Source organism: Bidens hawaiensis, unplaced genomic scaffold, assembly GCF_021521415.1.
Source record: "Bidens hawaiensis isolate Kalapana, Puna unplaced genomic scaffold, B.hawaiensis_p1.1 tig00419403_1, whole genome shotgun sequence".
NCBI classification, from domain to species: domain Eukaryota; kingdom Viridiplantae; phylum Streptophyta; class Magnoliopsida; order Asterales; family Asteraceae; genus Bidens; species Bidens hawaiensis.
This window is the reverse complement of record NW_027504850.1, coordinates 416,058-435,054: the sequence shown is the minus strand read 5'-3', so window position 1 is coordinate 435,054 and position 18,997 is coordinate 416,058.

The following is an 18,997-nucleotide window of genomic DNA, read 5'->3' as shown; positions in this document are numbered from 1 at the left end:
AGTGTGTTAGTGTTTCCGCCATTAATACCCTATTTTTCTTACCATAAATAGTAAGTCGTTAACCTTCTTGTCGACACTAACGTGCGGGTTACGACAGTGAATAAAAGATCTATCTATATAGAGACTCGGGACCGGCATACTTCTATACAACTAATCATACAAAAATAAACCTAATTACGTGAAAACTAAAGCTAACGATAAGCAACACTAAAAAGGGGAAACAAATCATACTTGTGTAATATCGACCTCTTGAAATCGAAAGCAAACCGAGTGTCAAACGATTAAAAATCTGATTCAATGTCTATTTACCGTTCGGAGTGAAAAGGAAACAAGGGGTTTATGAGGAGAAAGATTGGAACGATTCATAGGTTCATGAGGAGTATGAAACGTTTTGTAGGTTATCTAATTTTCAGGGGTGCCTACCGAGGGAGATGGTCAAATTTGATTTAGAAATGGGTGGGAGATCCAAAATGAAAATGAAAAAAGGGGAGCGGGAAGGTGAAATTTATTTCCTAATATTTTTCGGATGGAAGTTAAATTAAGATAAAAGCTATTATATATATAAATATATATATATATAATCAAAATAATAAATATTTAGTTTAGTTATAAATCTATGAAAATTAAACCTAGGATTTATATAACATAAAAGATTATACTTTTATAAAAATATCAATAGTTTATGTAAAATTTAAGAGATGTATAAATACTTATAAGTTAAGACTTTGATACTATTGGGTCATATGTTAATTGACAAATTATTTACATAAACTATTACTTCAATCTTTAATCAGTTATGTTTAATTATGATTCTCAAGGAGCTCAGCCCGGCTCGTTACTTCAAGCTCAACCCGGCTTGTTACTTCAAGATCATCTCAGTTATATGCTATTAATTGAATCATATACGTATTTAACTATTTTTATATATTTAAAAAAAAGAATTGGCGAGCCTAAACTTGGCTCGAGCTCATGTGGTGCCGTAAACAAACTAAATCCCGACTCTCAAGCTAGGTTTTACAATGTAAAACTAATAGATAGAAGTCCAATATAGGACATAGTTAAAAATAGACAATACTCGAGCTCAGACTCAATAACTAGACGAGTTTTATTTGAGGCTCGGGCTCAGAAAAAGCTTAAGCTTGAATTGTTTCGGGTTGTTTTTTAAACGGACGTAACTCGTGAACAGCTTTGCTTGTTTGCACCCCTAGAAATATCATATTTTAGATTTGGTTTAATACAATAATATTTATTTATTTATTTATTGGATAATGTTTATATTGTAACTTAAAAAATAAGATTGAAGTTAATAATGCTAAAACGTCATAAAGGACTATATATTCCCCATAAAATTAAACTTGAATGTAAATGTATATAATTTAACGGTTAAATAAATGTGATTAACACCGGTCGTATTAGCGTGTAATCCGTGGAATTAAACATTTATAAAAGATTAAGTATTCAACATAGTTTATTTTTCATGTTATTACTGAATTTAGAGACTGAAAATTAGTCCTTGATCATTTCATATACAATAGGGATTTTTTAGACTAAATATCATTCTCTAATTATATTCGTTTTGTAAATATTAAGAACCGATTTCCAATCTGTAAATGCTCATTCCATGTTAGAGACTGTAAATTAGTCGCCACACATTTGCGCCATTTTTCATTACGTGATTGGGACTGAGATTCAGTCGCTAATAATTTCCCCTCCAAAACCTTATCTTTCCTAAACATATTTGAGATTGGAATTTAGTCTCAAATAAGGTGTCAAGACATTAGCGACTAATTGTCAGTCGCTAACATTAGTTACATAATTATCGGTACCTAATATTATTGGTGACTGTAAGTCAGTCCCCGATAATATGTATCCGAGACCGATATATTAGACCCTGATAGTTTAGTCTCTAATAGTCACTTTTTTGTAGTGTTGACCCATGCTCACTAAGCTCAAACTCATCAACCTCATGTCCTTCGAGCTCCTCCCATCAATCAAGGTCAATTTTACTTAAACCAACTTTATCAAACCCCGCATCCGCAAACTCAAGTTTACCGAACATATTATAACCAAACAACCCTCTTGCAAACCATTCAAGCTCAAGTTATTCAAGGAATGCCAAATCAATCTGCCTTGACCACACAAGTCCTCGCGTATGCAACTCCACAAGGTGCTTCAAGCCAAATCAGCTAAGCTACTCAAGGACGCTGAAGACTTTTTCCGTTTTCTTTATGTATCTTAATTTATCTTGTCTTTTTCAGTTTTGAATTGTAACGCCTTTTAGGGAAAGGAATTATTCGATTTGAACTATTAATCTTTTGCATACCCCCATCTTATGAATAAAACTTATTTAATTAAATTGTTATAAAAGTCTACTTCTATCTTGTTTACTTATCCTCATTTTATTAACCTCAATTATTGATAGGTTACCCTTTTTCAACTTTCACGACTTATACTTTTGTGTTAAAAGATGTCTTAGAAACTCTTTTATTTAAATCCACTGCAACTTTCGAAATGTTTTATACATTGGTTTTATAATTAAAACTCCTTGAAACTTTTGTTTCCTCAAAATCATGTACTTTCAAATGTTCGTAAACCCACATGATTAGACTTATCATGTGGACCATCCGATGATAACAGTAATTATGGTCCGGAACATAATTATCGAAATCCTCATATGGAAATCATAATGCGTACTATTGTGTGTTATAGTATAGATTCGAAAAAAGTAGGGAAACGGTACAAAAGTAAAGAAGATAAGAACATGGTGGATACGCCGATGGTACATCCTATATATAAGTGTCCTTATCGGATTTTCATCCGGAGCGTTGTTTTAACTATTCAAAGTTCTGTGTTACAATAAATTTTTAAAATTATATTTTAAAATTTTCTTTTCCTCAAAATTTAATGGTTTGTTATAGTATCCTTTAATTTCATGATGAAATTCCCGAAAATAGAAGAGATTGTAACAACTCGGATTTTAAATTAATATTTTTTAATCATAACCCGGCCCGTTTTTATGGTCCGGAAATTTTACCAAGAAAATATCGCATCTATCGAGTTAATATTATTTATTTATATTTCGTATTATAGTTATTTATTTACATTAAAAACAACATTGAAAGATATTTAGTTTTAACCTCAAACTAAACTTTTAACCCTTAATGTTTCCATCTAAAAACTTCAAGGACCATGTTGCAAGTTCTGTTATTATTATTATATTCTTAAGCCATTAACCCAAACCCATAAATGCATATCCATGTTCAACCCAAACCCGTTACTCGGTTAAATTCCTGGTAGCATAATATTCGTCCAACTTAAGGAATTGATCGGTGCGTTTTGATCCTCTTTCCATATCCGACCTCGCCAACGTCAGTGATTAGGAATAGCAAACCTCTTTGATATGTATTGCTATGTTTATTTTAACCGTCATTAGTATTTTTGGGTTTATACCTTTAGAGATTGTCATAACTCAATTAATCATACCTATACATTACTCAGACCAACACCAATTGAAACCCCATAAAATTAAGTTATAATTTGCTCCTGGTACCTGTTCGTCATCGTTATTATGACGGCAACAGTCCTCGTATTTAACCAGTGTATAAACATGCCATGAGGTAATTAGTTTGCTACTTCAGTTTGCCGTGATTCACTGATCAATAGCCCTATGATCAATCAACGAATTGGCCGATTGATCAATCTAGGTTTCATAGATGTTGGGTTTGCGTCTGGTATTGTTTAAATATTATCGATTTCGTGCTTTCACCAATTAGCACCGTAGCTAGGGTGGTGGTGCTAGATATTCAAACCACTGGGGGCATGCGTTCGAAACCCCCCCCCCCTAGCCCTTTAATTTTTAGAAACAGGTTTTTGTTTGTTTTTTTAATCATATTGAACCATAAATTAGTATTATATATATTATAAAATCATAATAAACTCATATTTTGTTGAAAACCGACATTTTTACTTGTCATGTTTCCGAAATTTGGTTAAAACCATGTGTGTGTGTGTGTATACTTTAGTTATTAAAATTTGTTAAATCTTTTAATTTATCTAAAATGGGTTTTAACTAATATATATATATATATATATATATATATATATATATATATATATATATATATATATATATATATATATATCACGTTAATTCACGTATTAAAAATCTAGTTTAAGTAGTTTTATAAAAGATCAAATTATGTATTATTTATTATTTATTAATCTGTTATATTACTTTAAAAGAGATCTTTATTACTAATAATAAAGTGTAGTAAATTATTATTTGACAAATACCGTTTGACTGAGATAACTTATTATGTATATGTGTTAGTTATTATAACTTTAATATTTTTTTTAAGTTAAGTATTTACTTTACTTAATTTTAAATTTATTTATTAGAAAAAAGAAACTTTAAATAAATTATTTTAAACTCAATACCCGTTCATATCTTGAATCTCTATTAGTTCATCTATTAATTCGTTGTATCCTTCGACTATTATTAATACTTAGGATTCGTTCGTTGATACATCTCGACAAGCGTGACTCATAATATTCGTTTCTTTATTGTTGGGCCTAGTTAATTGGTTTGTACTTATTTTGTTTATTTTGTTTGGTTTGCGTATGTAAACGAGATCCAAAGGGCTATGTTGGGCTAGTAGGTTGAGCACCCTATATATAGAGCTTATTGTATAGGTTTGCAAAGTTGTTCATCGAGTTGTGTTTTGGCCATCTAAGGGTTACTCTAGACGTGTTTGTATTGATAGTTCTTAAGCACCCTACATTCAATATAACGTGTGTTTTGAAGCAATTATTGGTGTTCTACGTGTTTATGTTCCGTGTTCTTGAATTATCTAGTATTAGAATTCCGCACCAACACCAAGATCTGTTGATATCATAATTGAAAGATCCGTCTTGGACCTTACAACTGGTATCAAAGCCTTAGCTCTATTCAGGCTTGTTATTGTGATATCAAGGATTCAAGAGATAAAGGATTGGTGGCCTTATTGTTTTCCGGCGGGTTACTAATCGGAGAAGAAGAAAACCGCACATTTTGGTAGAGATTTGGTCAACTTGGAAACAAAATTTGAATCCCTTGATTTACGGGATTCAGTTGGTTACAAATATCAATCATTTAATTCAGATCTCGGCGGAATTAGTTGTTCTCGGCCATTAGCCAAGAGTATTCAGTTTTTTCGGCCCAGTTTGTTTGCTTTCGGTTGAAAAGGGGTGTTTTAGGTCAAATTTACTGGTTCTCGGCTGAAATTATTGGTTCTCGGTCAAACTTATTGGTTCTCGGTTAAACTTATTGGTTCTCGGTCAAAATTATTGGTTCTCGGTCAACTCCTGGTCAACAATACCTGGTTCTCGGCCCAGTGAACTGCAAACTTGGTTTGGGCATGATCAATTTGATTTGGGCCTTGTGCTTGGACTAAAATTACTCGTGAATTAACCCAAGTAAACATTGATCAATTAACTAATGGAATTAGTTCAACCAACAACACTTCACTCCATCAAGAACTGGACTCCATAATGGGACCGCCACTCGTATTACCTGTCTCTTGTCTCATCAGGGGTTTAGTGAATGGTAGTTTCATTTTTAGAAATACATCAAGATGAAGGACGCCAAAGTCTGGACAAGTATTTTTAGGGGACCTCAAAGAATAACTTATCAATGTGCTAACTCAACTGAAGTTATTGTGAAGCCCGTTGCTTAGTATGATGATGATGATTTTGCTAAAGTTGAGGAGGAGGAGTAAGCGCTTTCAACTTTAACCATGGCACTCTCACCTGAGATTGCCCTTGGTTTTAGAGAACTGCAATCCACTAAGGAATTATGGGAGGCATTGACTGAGGTATATGATGGAAATAAAGAAATGAAAAGAAGTCGCCAAGACTTGCTGAGACAACAATTCAATATGTTTAACCATGTTCTGTGAGAGTCATTAGAGACTCAACTCCAAAGGTTTATAGCCCTGGTGACCGAAATGGGATCCGCGGGTATTTATCTAGCAATCTCTAAGATAAACAACAAGCTGGTGAACTCGTTACCGAAGAGTTGGGATATGAATGTCGTTGTTATCAAAAAAACTAAAAATCTCAACTGAATGTCTCTCTCTGAGATGATGGCTACTATCAAGGAATGTGATATGAATGACAAGAAACGTGCAATAAACCATGCAAACTCCTACAGTGTAACTGGTTACAACGTTGCTTCCAAATATGCCCTCATCTCTCAAGGCAGTTTTTCTATGTTCAATGCCACTGAAAATCCACCTTAGGGAAATTTTCAAATGTTCACATCCACTCAAGGACAACCATATTCCATTCCACCTCAACCAGCTCCAGTATTCTTCACTAAGTCTGGTAAATCTTTGGCTTATAATGGAAAATCTTCATCCTCTGGTGTTACTTATGGTCAAAACTCCTATTAGATTCCTTCCGTTCCAAAAAAGACTCAGTAGAATATAGCTCTAATGGTGGGATTCATGAATTGTTATAATGCATTCCTAGCTCGAGACTTGGTCCAACCTGTAGTTGCTGCTGAACTTGATCAGATCCATCCTGACGATGTTGAGGAAATGGATATCTCTTGGCAAATCGTCGTGGCAGTATTTTGGGCCATGAAGTTCACCTAGAGGACGGGTAGAAACAATTGGAATATGCCTAATAATCAAAAGGTGGGTTTTTACAAAGACACTATGAGATACTACAACTGTCACGAGCTGAGACATTTTGCTCATGAATGTACTAACCCAGCGAAGGATGGAAACACAAAAAGGGCACTAGTCCAGTGGTTAATGCTAGAGGTGAAGTTGGGGGTAGTTCGGGGAATGGAGAAAGGGGATTGGTTGCTCAACAATTTTCTTGAGATGATCAGATGGCTGCTCTCAACATTGGAAATCAGACCGCAAACTTCGCAAGTGTTGAAGACACCGGAGAAGAAAATGCTACTGAGGAGAAGATCAAGGAACTTCAATTCGCATATTTGGCGTTCACTTCTCCAAATTCATCTGAGGTAAGTTTTCAACCATGTTCTCTAGATTGTGTTGATAAGATATAATTATATAAGCTCCATAATGATAACTTAATTAGAGACATGGAAAGAATAAAATCTAAAAACTTCAAACTTAAGAAAACTGAAATAGGCTTTCTAGATAAGATGGAAGCAACTCAATAGGATTTTTCAAAGCTTAAGTCTGAATTTAGTATAAAATGTTGTCATTACCTAAACACTGAACAAGAAATCGTTGAACTAACTGCTAAACTGGAAATATCGAATCTAACTAGTAAATTTGAAAAGGCTGAACTAGATTTTAAAAAATTCAAGGGTTCCGGTAAAGTAGTTAACTCAATGAGTGAAAATCAATTGTGGTGGAAAGAAAATGAAGGTGAGGGCGTAGGATACACTCAGATTCCTCCACCCTACAACCACAATTATGTTAGTACTCCTGTTACTAAAGAACAGGAAGAAAAGATAAAGGACATGAAGTACGGTAAACAAGACAAATGTGATGGAGCTAGTTCTGTGAATGCAAGTCCGTCCATTTCAGAAGTGAACGATTCTAACGTGTTTACTTCATATGCAGAAAAAGTAATTATGAATGAATGGACTGATGAGGATGACGACCCTCGTTTTGAGTTTAATAATGATACTATTTCTGATGTTTATTTAAAACTACCTGTTTTGAATTATGTTATTCCGACTGTTTGTGTGGGCTTTGTTTTAAAGAGCAAGGATTCTTGTGTGGTTGATTCTGTTAAAACTTTGAATTCTGATAATGTGGTTTCCAATAAAACTAAAAATTCAAAAAATTCTAACAAATACTCACCACCCAAATTTGTGAAAGAGGGATGCTCAATTGACAAACAAGGTGGTAAGTTTAATAATGTGAAAAACGGTCCTCGCAATTTGAATCAAATTGTTCCACACAACCAGTCAAGACGAGGAGTTGCCCAAAATGATTCCCGCATAAAATGCCAAACTTGTTTTAATTGTGGCACTCCTGGTCATATTGCAACAAATTGTCCACATCGTCCATATGTTCCTATTATAGATTTTATCAGAGGAACATGCCTTATCATTCATACAGGCAAAGATTCATACATAATCAGGCTAGTCCCTCTGACGATGATTGGAACCGAAACAAATCTGGTAGGTTTAGTTCTCATCAGACCAAGCCTAACATGTTTCGAAATAGGGTCAGAAAAGGTGCTTCGATTTCAAAAACGAACACGCATTCTAAACCGAAACAGATGGAAAAGACAAACCATGTCACTACAATCCAAAAACACCAGAGATGAAGCCAACCATCCACACATATAATGTCAAATCTTATAATGGTAGACATAAATGGTTACCTAAATCTCCGGTAAAAGAGTATGTGAACTCTACATTTGATAATAAAAAGGACATGTCATGGCAGCCCGTGACAACTATAGATGAATCAGGGTTAGTGTAACTATGGACTGGGTACCAAAGTCTAATTAATCACGCGATTTGTGCAGGGAAAGCTATGGAGGAATATCATCAGACATTGGTATGTTGATAGTGGCTGTTCCAGGCACATGACAAGAGACATTTCCCAACTACACAACATTCAAAAATTTAATGATGGATATGTGTCCTTTGCGAGAGGAGAGAAAGGGAAGATCACTCAGAAGGATACTGTAAGTAACGGTGTTCTAAATTTTGAAAATGTTAATTTTGTTCAAGAATTGAAGCACAGTATGTTGAGCGTATCACAAATATGTGATAAAGAAATCTCAACTCATTTTACTAAAAATGAATGCTTGATTTTGAAACCTAGTATAATTATACCAAAAGACTGGATTCTTGTTCGATCACAACGAAAAGATAACGCTTAAGTGATCTACATGAACTAAAATGTTCCTGATGAAATAACATGCTTGTTTTCAAAAGTGTCAGAACATAATGCCATGCTATGGCGTCATCATCTTAGTCATGCTAATACTAAAAATTTAAATCGTCTTGCTAAAAATGATTTGGTACGTGGTCTACCTATTAAGGACTTTGTGACTGTTGAAAAATGTGTGGCTTGTGCTTTGGGTAAACATCATCGAAAATCTCATAAGCCAAAATTGATTAACATCATTTCATCAGTCTTTTAATTGTTGCATATGGATCTTTTTGGACTGGTTCGCGTCTTAAGTCTTTCTCGCAGTTCTTATTATCTTGTTATTACTGATGACTACTCACATTTCACTTGGGTGTTTTTCTTGTCAAATAAGAGTGAAACTGCAGTTTTGATCAAAAAGTTTATAGTGCTTATGGAGAATCAACTGAACTTGAGGCTAAAGGGAATATGTTGTGATAATGGTACGGAATTCAAGAATGCATCATTGAATCATTTCTTTTCAGAAAAAGGGGTGCTTCGCCAGTACAGTTCAGCACGGACACCACAACAAAATGGTGTAGCTGAAACAAGAAACAGAACTCTTATCGAAGCGGCACGGACCATATTGTGTGATTCCAAGCTTCCATTGTTTTTCTGGGCAGAAGCTATTAATACGGCCTGTTATGTTCAGAATCGGGTGATAATCAACAAATCACAAATGAAAATCCCATATGAGATTGTCTATGGTCATAAACCTACCGTTGCACATTTCAGAGCATTTGGTTGTCCTTGCACTCTACTGAATCTCGAGTCCACTCTGAAATTTGGGGCCAAAGCTAATGATTATTACTTTGTTGGTTATGCGGGTCATACATCCTACAGGGTCTACAATAAGTCAACCAAGCGGATTCAAGAGTCCTATGATGTTCGTTGGTTGGAAGAAAATAAGACTGATTCTCATGTTGGTCCGGACTGGTTATTCGACTACAATGAACTCTTCAAACCATTCAATGTTCTTTCGGTCATCAACACAGACCATTCAGGAGGTGTTACAGTGAATGCTGAGAAAGACGGCCCACATATAGTATCCCACATCTCTCCACTTCTGGATGATGATGTCACAGAACCACCACATGACAACACACCCGCATCCGTCACTCAGTCTAAAGAAGTTCCAGACACTGAATACTTGCAATATCTGTCTGAAGATGCTACCACAGTTGATGGGGAGAGTCCTATTTGTCAGATTTTCGAGAGCACACTATTTCCCGATACCATTCCAAATTAATATGTCGCCAGCACCTCGTACTCACATAGTACAGCGACCTCTGGATGGAAGAACCCTCTTGCTCATATTGATGTAAATTTATCAAACCTGCATTCTACTGGTGATGTTTCCAATCAATTAATTCCATAGAGGATTCACAAAAATCATCCAATCGAGAACGTCATAGGTCCTCTTCAAATGGGTGTGTCCACCAGAAGTCAGACAGGACTCATAAAAAGGTGTTTGTTCTCTTGTTTCATCTCTCAGATTGAGCCAAAGACGGTAGAAATGGCCATTCGGGAACCAAGCTGGGTTGATGCTATGCATGAAGAGTTAAATCAGTTTGATAAGTTGAAGGTTTGGAGATTGGTTGAGTTACCGGAAGGAAAGAAAGCATTTGATACAAGATGGGTTTTCCGAAACAAACAAGACGATAGCGGGATTATTGTTCGAAACAAGGCAAGGTTAGTAGTTCGTGGTTTTCGTCAGGTTGAGGGATTAGACTACACTGAAGTCTATGTTCCGGTGGCTAGACTTGAGGCCATCAGAATCTTTCTGGCCTACGCGTCATTCATGGGGTTCACAGTTTATCGGATGGATGTTAAGACTGCTTTTCTGTACGGTGAAGTCAAAGAAGAGATCTATGTGGATCAGCCACCGGGTTTAGTTGATTCCAAGAAACCAAATCACGTCTACAAGTTAGACAAGGCATTATATGGGTTACACCAGGCTCCTCGGGCGTGGTACACTACATTGACAGCACATCTTCTAGATCATGGTAACAAACGAGGGACCATTGATCAAACCTTGTTCCGTAAAACTGTCGAAAAAGATTTGATTCTTGTCCAGATTAAGTGGATGATATTATCTTTGGATCCACAATTGCTGAGTTATGTGCATATTTGATGGAGTAATGAAGAAAAGGTTTGAGATGAGCTCGTTGGGTGAAATGACAACATTTCTGGGGTTACAGGTACGCCAAAGCTCGTCGGGAATTTTACTGCATCAAGGGAAGTATGTTGAGGATATGCTCACAAAGTTTGAATTTCAAGATTCCAAGAGTGCTAGCACTCCCATGGCGGAAAGGCCTCTACTGTTATCTGATCCGGAAGGGAGTCCCGTAGATCAAATGTACTATCGATTGATGATCGGATCTCTGATGTATCTCACTGTCGGCCGTCCTGACATCATGTTTGCAGTCTGCCAATGTGCCCGTTTCCAGGCTAATCCTAAACTTTCTCATTTAATTGATGTTAAACGTATTTTTATATATCTTAAGGGACAACCGAAGTTAGGACTTTGGTATCCCAAAAACTCAGAATTTGATCTTTATGCTTTTGCTGATAGAAATTATGGTGGAGATGACATTGACAGGAAGTCCACATCTGCCGGACACCAATTCTTAGGTGATCGTCTTATTTCATGGCAGTGTAAAAAACAACAAACGGTGTCCACTTAGACCGTAGAGGCAGAATATGTTGCTGCATCAGCTTGCTGCTCTCAGGTGATCTGGATGCAAAACCACCTGCTGGATTATGGTTTGGAATATCTTGATGCTCCTATCTTTTGTGATAATGATGCTACTATTGCAATTGTTAATAATCTGGTTCAACACTCTAAAACCAAGCACATAAATATTAAAATTCATTTTATTCGTGACTGTTACGACTGAAAATTGATTCATCTTGAACAAGTTCACACTGATAATAATGTGGCGGACTTGTTTGTAAAACCGGTCGGAACAGCCAAATTTAATGTGCTTGTGAGTTTTTTTAAAATGATTCGTTTAGAGGATTGAGTCTTTTTAGGAATAAATTTGTACATATTTTATTTATTTGCACAAATTTAGGGGGAGAAAAATCATAAAGTCAAAAATAGTGTGTGCGCGTTGTTTATTTAAAAAAAATTTAAAGATTCATACTCGCTTAAAAATATGTCGGTTGCTCAAGTTTGAAGGACATATACTTGCATATGTTTGGTTCGGTGTTCTACTCATAGATTCACATGATAGCCATTTACCTAATGACTGAAAGCATCCGGGGCGATTGTGATGTGTTTTGTGTTCTGAATTTTTTCACTTAAAATTATGTCAGTAATTCCAAGTTGGAGGACACGTATTCTCATATGTATCTTGGTCATGTTAACTACTAGTGGTCAAACGGGATAGGCATTTACCTGAAAACTGAAGAGTGTCCGAGGTGACTGAGTTCTCAACATGTGTGTTTTCTGTAACTCATTGGGAAATGATATTATTATTCAGTTAACAGCTTAATAGAAGCTTCTAAACATTTTCAAATGAAAATTGATCCAACCTTTGGAAAGTGATAGATATATTGTTTCTGTGTGCCTAACGGGTGAAGTATTAGGCTTAAAAGGCTCTAGAACAGTCATTGATTTGTGTGGTAGCTTTCCATGATGCGTAAAAGTAGAAGTGATATAAACTAAATATGCTGAACTTACTGTGGAGAGTCATTTTGAAGACATGTGCATGTTTCCATATACATCTCTCCGAATGCTAGGAAGAAAAGCAATTACCCAGTCATACACGAGCCCGTTATTGTCTTGATCACCAAAATACTGTGCAGTCTTACTGTAGTGATCCAGATTCAGGACTTACAGGCATTCTTTATTGTTATTAATATGTCAATTTAAAAAAATATGTGTATTCTGTTAAGTTGGTATGTAATCTTTGATGGCATACATCAATAGGATTAAAGTTCAAAGTTTTATTGCTTCCTAAGATTTTTTTTATCAAGCATTAGGGGGTTGGAGTCAAATTGGGGTGATCTAGGGAAAGCCAAATAAGCTTTGAGAAGAGATGGGAGGCATCACAGGTGCGTGAGTGGTGTTAATCTAAGCTCTATGCCGAACTGAACCTAATTCATATCACTGATGCAATGAAAAGCATGCTAAGTTCGTTATACCTGCTATCAACATGTCTCTTTATGTGATAATAATGCTGAACATGAATCCTAGTGACATCATCTTAAACAATATGATTTCATGTTCGGATCTTTTCTTAAAAGGCGGCGTTCTTATAAAACTGAAATTTGATCCCAATTTGCAAAACTCAAAAGGATAGTTTTTCGTGTTAACTTTATTATTATTTTTGTTTGTGTTTACTTTGTTTTATTTTTTTTTTCTCTCGAATCTACTCTCCTCGAAATATGTGATTTAACTGGGTCGTTTTCAATGTGTTTGAACTGTTTTGGGTCGACTGTCATTTATGTGTTGACATGATTTTGGGATGAACAAATGGTTTGGGCTTGTTTAGGGGTTCTCGGCCCACATCAGTTGGGGTATAAGTAAACCCCAACCTCAATTATTATCCTCATTACTTTCAAAACTCTTTCAAAATCCATCTTTCCTCTCAAACCATCCAACCGAAAACTCCTTTTGCGTAAGCTAATCACATTCTATTTTTACTTGGTGTTCTTTAATCGATTCACAGGTAATGAGAAAGATTTCTAAACTAATTGTTCTTGTCAGATGTAAGGATTCATGCCGTCATTGATAAACGGATGGATTGATAGATGGATCTTTTATGATAGTATGGGGTTATGGAAAGTTCTGATTGTGTTCGCATCAACAATTGAAGTCTGTTAGGGTTGGTGTGTCATAAGTATGTTGCAGGTTTAATGGGGTTCTTGGCATTCTCGAAGAAGACGGCTCATGTTTCAAGAAGGGAGCTCAAAGGGTTTTCTGTATCCAGCTGTCAAACAATTAAAGGGTTCTCGATTGACTTTCGTTGACCGAGATCTCCCAGCCTTGACCGAGAACTCATGTTCTCGATTGACTTTCGTTGACCAAAATCGATGTCCTTGACCGAGAACTCGCGTTCTCGGTTAATCTTGACAAAGATCACAAAGAGTTCATTAGCCATTGACCGAAAACCCCTTGGTTGACCGAAATCTCCTTTTGAGACAGAAAACTCTTGCTGGACTGAAATATATTATAATATTATTATTCTTCTTTTATGGTCCACCAAATGTGAGTTTGTCATCATTGGCCTTTTATGTTTTAAAACCTGACTAACTTGCTTTAAAATATATCTATAGTCAAGTTTTTTTTACTAACTTGATTCGTTCGGTGCAGTAATGGTTGATCAGACTCTGTTAAAGTTTGTGAATACACATAATATTGCTGGACACATATTTGATCCACCATTCGCTCACAAGGGTTTCAAATCTATGATTGTCGGTTTCAACACTTACAGGATTTCTCACGCCTTACGAGAAAACCATGTCATATGCAGGAAGATGATTACTCTTTTTTGGAAAAACGCCTCGATCAACCAGCGAGGACCAGGTGGAGTTGTGTCAATTGACTCCATGTTGGGTCCATATTTGGTGGTTTGTACTTAGTTATATGTTTATTGGATTTTTGTATTGGGCTATGTATGTAAACCGAGATCCTTATGGATCTCGGTGGGCTTTGGGCTATGGTTGGGCTAGTGTTTTGGTTTCCCTATATATGGATAACATGTATAAGGTTTAGGTTGGCTGTTCACATTAAACAATTTGATAACCACCATCTAGAGAGCATAATAGTGAGTGGGACTCGGTTTATGTATTAGACGATTATTGATAATAAAATAGTATGCATTGAAACCATATTGCATCGTGTTCATCTTGTTCTTCATTTATATTGTTCTTGAATCACCACGTTAATTAGATTCCGCATATTTGACGTGTTTGGTTGATATCATATTGTAGTGATCCAGATTCGGGACTTACAATTGGTATCAGAGCCTTGGACGAATTCAGGCTCGTTATTGTGATATCAACGGATTCAAGATCTTATTTTTGGTGGTTGTGTTCGTTTTTCCGGTGAAAAAGTGATCGGAGAAGAAAGAGCTATTTTTGGGAGAATATTGGCTTTGGTTTGGAAATTAAATCAAATCCCACCTTTCTCGGAAGGTTGTTACACCAAAGATCCTGCTGATTATTGGTTCTCGTCTAAACCGTTGACTTTTCGGTCAGAAATTCTGGTTTTCTGTCAAAAATTAAAAATCTTGGCTGAATTCTCGGCTATTCTTGGTTCTCGGTCAAGATTATTAGTTTTCGGTCAAAATCGTTTCCGGTTAACGCCAGTTTTCGATCAAGTATTGATCTCGGTCAAGATTGGTCAAAATCACTAGTTCTCGGTCAACTTTGTGGTTCTCGGTCAACGTTCTCGGTCAAAAGGAAGGGTCCTCGGTCAAGGAGTATTGAAGGTAAAAAAAAAAAAAAAAAAGAAGATTTGTTTTTTGGCGGGGAAAATTTTCTTGAACGAAGTTTTTCCAGAATACTACTTATAATTAAAGATTCATTTTTGAAAATTTTGGCAAAACCAATTTTTTTTCGGGTAATTTTCGGCGAAATTTTGTCGGGAAATTCGAAAAAATTTGTCTTGAACGAAATTTTTCTTGGACGCCTCTTTTGAGCGGGACATCTTTATTGAGAATTTTGGCAATCATATTTTTTCGAGAAATTTTAGCGGGAAAATCAGTTTAATCTCTTTAATTACTCAACGGATTCTCCACAACTCATCTCAATGTTTGGAAGTACTCTTGATCAGTCTGCTCCCTCACAAGTAGTATATCAAAATTCATCTGAGATACGTTTTAAACCATGTTCTTTAAATTGTGGTGAGAAAATAGAAATGTATAAGCTTCATAATGACAGTCTAAGTAAAGATATGGAAAGAATAAAATCAGAGAATTTTAAACTTAAGAAAAATGAAAAGGGTTTTCTAGACAAAATAGAAGCTCAGAACAAGGACATTAAAAAGCTTAAGTCTGATTTTAGTATAAAGAGTTGTCATTACCTAGATGCCAAACAAGAAATTGCTGAGTTAACTGCTAAACTGGAAGCTTCCAAGTTAGAAATCTTAAATCTAACTAGTAAGTTTGAAAAGGCTGAACTTGATTTTAAAAAATTTGATGGTTCTAGTAAAGTAGTTAACTCAATGATTGAAAACCAATTGTGGTGGAAGGAAAATGAAGGTGAGGGAATAGGATACAGTCAAGTTCCCCCACTTTACAACTACAATTATGTCCCTACCCCTGTTACCAAACAACAGGAGGAAAAGATAAAAGACATGAAGTATGGTAAACAGGTTCAATCTGAAATTGTTGGATCAGGATCCCTAGAGGAAATCAAGCCTGTTTTTAAATGTGTGAACAATTTTGATGCTTCTACTTCATGTGCAGATATAGTAAATGATGTTGCTTCTGATAGTAAAGGGGTTCAGGCTAGTGAAAGTGAATCTCATTCTAACGTGTCATCAAACTCAGTTGACACCACAACACAAAATTGTACTAATAATAATACACAGAGTTGTGGCAACAAAGGGAAGGCACATAAGAAATCAGCACAAAAAGGACAGTCTCATCCTCGTAGATCCTACAGATCTCCATATGTTGATAAATCATCGGGTGCTACTTATATTAAGAGGCAAGCATGTTACCACTGTGGCACACCAGGACATAAGCCATAAATTGTGTCCATCGTCTATATGTTCCCTATTACAAGCAAAATCGAAAGGCTGCGCCAAGGGGCAAGAAGAATGGAAAAACCTTTCCTAAGAAGGAATTCCAACATGAAGCAAGTGCTTCCGTTGACATTAGAAGAAGGATGAAGGCGTGTTTCGTCTGCGGGAAAGGCGGGCATTTGGCAAAGGAGTGTCACTACCGTTTTGTTAATAGACAAGCTTCTCAGGTGAAAGGTAACAAGTTTCAACCAAATCTAGTGGTTAAACAAAATGCTTATTTTAGAAAACCACGAGTATCTGTACAGCGGGTCACAGATACTCAAGGATTCAAAGTTAATATGATAGGTTTGCACACAAATGATTTAGAAACTGTTAAAAGAAAATAAATTTTTAGAAGTCAAAGAGTGTTGAGAGTTCTAAGAATTTGAATTCAAATTGCTCCACTCCAAAGTCTGTTCTATCAAATTTTACTAAACCAAGACAGATTTGGAAACTTAAAACTCAGCAAACAGAATCTGTATTAACAAATGATTTTGTTAAAGATGGGAAAGATATGAGTTGGCAAGAGGTCACATATGTTGATGCTCAAGGGAACCCCAAGACATTTATGACTTGGGTTCCTATGTCCAACTGATCCCGCTATGCATGTAGGAACAACCACAAATTCATTGTTTATTAAATGGGTTGTTCCAGGCACATGACAGGGCAAATTTCCATTGTTTTTAAATCTTTAAACCATGAAATGGATTATTTGTTGACCTGGACGGGATCTTAGGGTGATAGAACGTTTTTAATGTGCTCTCTAAGTGTGTAGGAACAAATTAGAGAATACATTGCATATTAAAAGGCTTGTTCAAGACATTCAACTCGCAAGGATACAGAATCTTAAAACAAGCTTATTCCTAGGGGGAGATTCTCACAAATGGGAAAATGATGTCTTGAAGATAAAAGGTAACCGTATCACTTTGGTATGAAAGATTGATCAGTCAAAAAGATTTTAAAATTTTAAATTTTTAAAAAATTTAAAAAATATGTTCACGTATAGTTTTTCAAGTATAGTGTATTTTGTTTCTCAAAAAATGAGAAAATGACTTGAACGTACACGAGAAATGATAGTACGTCAGTTGGCTGACTATCACACTTCATTTTTTATTAAATACTTCGTTTCGACGATTAAGTCTTTTTGAGGTTAAATTTGTGCATAAAAGTTTTTGCACAAATTTAGGGGGAGAAATTTAAAAATTCAAAAAGAGTGTGTGTGCGTTTAATAATAAAAAAATCTTGTGTCTTTCAAACTTCACTCTCGCTTAAAATTATGTCGGTTGCTCAAGTTTGAAGAACATATACTTGTATATGTTTGGTCCGGTGATCTACTTGTAGATTCACAGGATAACCATTTATCTAAAGAGTGAAAGCATCTGGGGCGTTTGTGATGTGTTTCTGTGTTTTGAATTCTTTCACTTAAAATTATGTCGTTAATTCCAAGTTGGAGGGACACGTATTCTCATATGTGTTTTGGTCCTGTTAACCACTAGTGGTCATACGGGATAGCCATTTACCTGAAAATTGAAGAGTGACCGGGGTGACTGAGTTCTTAACATGTTTGTCTTCTGTAATTTAATGGGAAGTGATATTACTATTCAGTTAACAGCTTTTTAGAAGCTTTAAAATATTTTCAAATAAAAATTGATCCAACCTTTGGAAAGTGATAGATAAATTGTAGTGTGCCTAACGGGTGAAGTTATTAAGCTTAAAAGGCTCTAGAACAGTTATTGATTTGTATGGTAGCTTTCCATGATGCGTAAAAGTTGAAGTGATATAAACTAAATATGCTAAACTTACTGTGGAGAGTCATTTTGAAGAAATGTGCATGTCTCCATATACATCTCCCCGAATGATAAGCAGAAAAGCAATTACCCAGTCATACACGAGCCCGTTAGTGTCTTGATCACCAAAAATATTATGCTATTATGTTTATTATTATAAAAAAAAGGAAAAGATAAAAAAAATAAAAGATGAGAAAAAAAAAGGAAAAGATGAGAAAAAAATAAAATAAAAATAAAAAAAATAATAATAAAAATAACTTATTATGAGTATGCGTATAATTTGTGCTGTTAAACAAAAACTTGGTATTTCAAAAGCTTAAAGGGTCAAACTAGAACTACAGAGATGGGGGCACACAAGTAAGTCCTGTCATGTCTCGAATGAAAGGCTTGTCAGTTTACTGGCACTAAGTCCAACGTTCAACCTTAAAGCTTAAATTTGCTTTTATATAAAATCTGATCAAGCACTAGAGGGTTGGAGTCAAATTGGGGTGATCTGGGGAAAACCAAATACGCTTTGAGAAGAGATAGGAGGCATCACAAGTCCATGAGTGATGTCCATCTAAGCTTTATGCCGA